Source organism: Phyllobates terribilis, unplaced genomic scaffold (genome assembly GCF_046119375.1).
Source record: "Phyllobates terribilis strain yellow unplaced genomic scaffold, ASM4611937v1 Scaffold_20__1_contigs__length_20440879, whole genome shotgun sequence".
NCBI lineage: Eukaryota > Metazoa > Chordata > Amphibia > Anura > Dendrobatidae > Phyllobates > Phyllobates terribilis.
Window position 1 is genome coordinate 13,404,751 of NW_027362780.1, and position 4,841 is coordinate 13,409,591.

Sequence of the window (4,841 nt, forward strand, 5' to 3'; positions counted from 1 at the left end):
TTAATAAAGCATAGGATAAAACAACATAAATAAAATTTAATAAAGCATAGGATAAAACAACATAAATAAAATTTAATATAGCATAGGATAAAACAACATAAATACAATTTAATAAAGCATAGGATAAAACAACATAAATAAAATTTAATAAAGCATAGGATAAAACAACATAAATAAAATTAAATAAAGCATAGGATAAAACAACATAAATACAATTTAATAAAGCATAGGTTAAAACAGCAAAAATACAGTTTAATAAAGCATAGGATAAAACAACATAAATCAAATTTAATAAAGCATAGGATAAAACAACATAAATACTATTTAATAAAACATAGGATAAAACAACATAAATACAATTTAATAAAGCATAGGATAAAACAACATAAATACAATTTAATAAAGCATAGGATAAAACAACATAAATTCAATTTAATAAAGCATAGGATAAAACAACATAAATAAAAATTAATAAAGCTTAGGTTAAAACAACATAAATACAATTTAATAAAGCATAGGATAAAACAACATAAATACAATTTAATAAAGCATAGGATAAAACAACATAAATACTTTTTAATAAAGCATAGGATAAAACCACATAAATACAATTTAATAAAGCACAGGATAAAACAACATAAATACAATTTAATAAAGCATAGGATAAAACAACATAAATACAATTTAAAAAAGCATAGGATAAAACAACATAAATACAATTTAATAAAGCATAGGATAAAACAACATAAATAAAATTTAATAAAGCATACATTAAAACAACATAAATACAATTAAATAAAGCATAGGATAAAACAATATAAATACAATTTAATAAAGCATAGGTTAAAACAACATAAATACAATTTAATAAAGCATAGGATAAAACAACATAAATACAATTTAAGAAAGCATAGGTTAAAACAACATAAATACAATTTAATAAAGCATAGGATAAAACAACATAAATACAATTTAATAAAGCATAGGCTAAAACTACATAAATACAATTTAATAAAGCATAGGATAAAACAAATTAAATACAATTTAATAAAGCATAGGATAAAACAACATGAATTCAATTTAATAAAGCATAGGATAAAATAACATAAATACAATTTAATAAAGCATAGGATAAAACAACATAAATACAATTTAATAAAGCATAAGATAAAACAACATGAATACAATTTAATAAAGCATAGGTTAAAACAACATAAATACAATTTAAAAAAGCATAGGATAAAACAACATAAATACAATTTAATAAAGCATAGGATAAAACAACATAAATCCAATTTAATAAAGCATAGGTTAAAACAGCATAAATACAGTTTAATAAAGCATAGGATAAAACAACATAAAAACAATTTAATAAAGCATAGGATAAAACAACATAAATCAAATTTAATAAAGCATAGGATAAAACAACATAAATACTATTTAATAAAGCATAGGATAAAACAACATAAATAAAATTTAATAAAGCATAGGATAAAACAACATAAATTCAATTTAATAAAGCATAGGATAAAACAACATAAATACAATTTAATAAAGCATTGGTTAAAACAGCATAAATACAGTTTAATAAAGCATAGGATAAAACAACATAAATCAAATTTAATAAAGCATAGGATAAAACAACATAAATACAATTTAATAAAGCATAGGATAAAACAACATAAATACAATTTAATAAAGCATAGGATAAAACAACATAAATACTATTTAATAAAGCATAGGATAAAACAACATAAATACAATTTAATAAAGCATAGGATAAAACAACATAAATACAATTTAATAAAGCATAGGATAAAACAACATAAATACAATTTAATAAAGCATAGGATAAAACAACATAAATACTTTTAAATAAAGCATAGGATAAAACAACATAAATACAATTTAATAAAGCATAGGATAAAACAACATAAATAAAATTTAATAAAGCATAGGATAAAACAACATAAATAAAATTTAATAAAGCATAGGATAAAACAACATAAATACAATTTAATAAAGCATAGGTTAAAACAGCATAAATACAGTTTAATAAAGCATAGGATAAAACAACATAAATCAAATTTAATAAAGCATAGGATAAAACAACATAAATCAAATTTAATAAAGCATAGGATAAAACAACATAAATACTATTTAATAAAGCATAGGATAAAACAACATAAATACAATTTAATAAAGCATAGGATAAAACAACATAAATACAATTTAATAACGCATAGGATAAAACAACATAAATACAATTTAATAAAGCATAGGATAAAACAAAATAAATTCAATTTAATAAAGCATAGGATAAAACAATATAAATACAATTTAATAAAGCATAGGTTAAAACAACATAAATACAATTTAATAAAGTATAGGATAAAACAACATAAATACAATTTAATAAAGCATAGGATAAAACAACATAAATACAATTTAATAAAGCATAGGATAAAACAACATAAATACAATTTAATAAAGCATACATTAAAACAACATAAATACAATTAAATAAAGCATAGGATAAAACAATATAAATACAATTTAATAAAGCATAGGTTAAAACAACATAAATACAATTTAATAAAGCATAGGATAAAACAACATAAATACAATTTAAGAAAGCATAGGTTAAAACAACATAAATACAATTTAATAAAGCATAGGATAAAACAACATAAATACAATTTAATAAAGCATAGGCTAAAACTACATAAATACAATTTAATAAAGCATAGGATAAAACAAATTAAATACAATTTAATAAAGCATAGGATAAAACAACATACATTCAATTTAATAAAGCATAGGATAAAATAACATAAATACAATTTAATAAAGCATAGGATAAAACAACATAAATACAATTTAATAAAGCATAGGATAAAACAACATAAATACTTTTTAATAAAGCATAGGATAAAACCACATAAATACAATTTAATAAAGCATAGGATAAAACAACATAAATACAATTTAATAAAGCATAGGATAAAACAACATAAATACTATTTAATAAAGCATAGGATAAAACAACATAAATACAATTTAATAAAGCATAGGATAAAACAACATAAATACTTTTTAATAAAGCATAGGATAAAACAACATAAATACAATTTAATAAAGCATAGGATAAAACAACATAAATACTTTTAAATAAAGCATAGGATAAAACAACATAAATACAATTTAATAAAGCATAGGATAAAACAACATAAATAAAATTTAATAAAGCATAGGATAAAACAACATAAATAAAATTTAATAAAGCATAGGATAAAACAACATAAATACAATTTAATAAAGCATAGGTTAAAACAGCATAAATACAGTTTAATAAAGCATAGGATAAAACAACATAAATCAAATTTAATAAAGCATAGGATAAAACAACGTAAATCAAATTTAATAAAGCATAGGATAAAACAACATAAATACTATTTAATAAAGCATAGGATAAAACAACATAAATACAATTTAATAACGCATAGGATAAAACAACATAAATACAATTTAATAAAGCATAGGATAAAACAAAATAAATTCAATTTAATAAAGCATAGGATAAAACAATATAAATACAATTTAATAAAGCATAGGTTAAAACAACATAAATACAATTTAATAAAGTATAGGATAAAACAACATAAATACAATTTAATAAAGCATAGGATAAAACAACATAAATACAATTTAATAAAGCATAGGATAAAACAACATAAATACAATTTAATAAAGCATACATTAAAACAACATAAATACAATTAAATAAAGCATAGGATAAAACAATATAAATACAATTTAATAAAGCATAGGTTAAAACAACATAAATACAATTTAATAAAGCATAGGATAAAACAACATAAATACAATTTAAGAAAGCATAGGTTAAAACAACATAAATACAATTTAATAAAGCATAGGATAAAACAACATAAATACAATTTAATAAAGCATAGGCTAAAACTACATAAATACAATTTAATAAAGCATAGGATAAAACAAATTAAATACAATTTAATAAAGCATAGGATAAAACAACATACATTCAATTTAATAAAGCATAGGATAAAATAACATAAATACAATTTAATAAAGCATAGGATAAAACAACATAAATACAATTTAATAAAGCATAGGATAAAACAACATAAATACTTTTTAATAAAGCATAGGATAAAACCACATAAATACAATTTAATAAAGCATAGGATAAAACAACATAAATACAATTTAATAAAGCATAGGATAAAACAACATAAATAAAATTTAATAAAGCATAGGATAAAACAACATAAATAAAATTTAATATAGCATAGGATAAAACAACATAAATACAATTTAATAAAGCATAGGATAAAACAACATAAATAAAATTTAATAAAGCATAGGATAAAACAACATAAATAAAATTAAATAAAGCATAGGATAAAACAACATAAATACAATTTAATAAAGCATAGGTTAAAACAGCATAAATACAGTTTAATAAAGCATAGGATAAAACAACATAAATCAAATTTAATAAAGCATAGGATAAAACAACATAAATACTATTTAATAAAACATAGGATAAAACAACATAAATACAATTTAATAAAGCATAGGATAAAACAACATAAATACAATTTAATAAAGCATAGGATAAAACAACATAAATTCAATTTAATAAAGCATAGGATAAAACAACATAAATAAAAATTAATAAAGCTTAGGTTAAAACAACATAAATACAATTTAATAAAGCATAGGATAAAACAACATAAATACAATTTAATAAAGCATAGGATAAAACAACATAAATACTTTTTAATAAAGCATAGGAT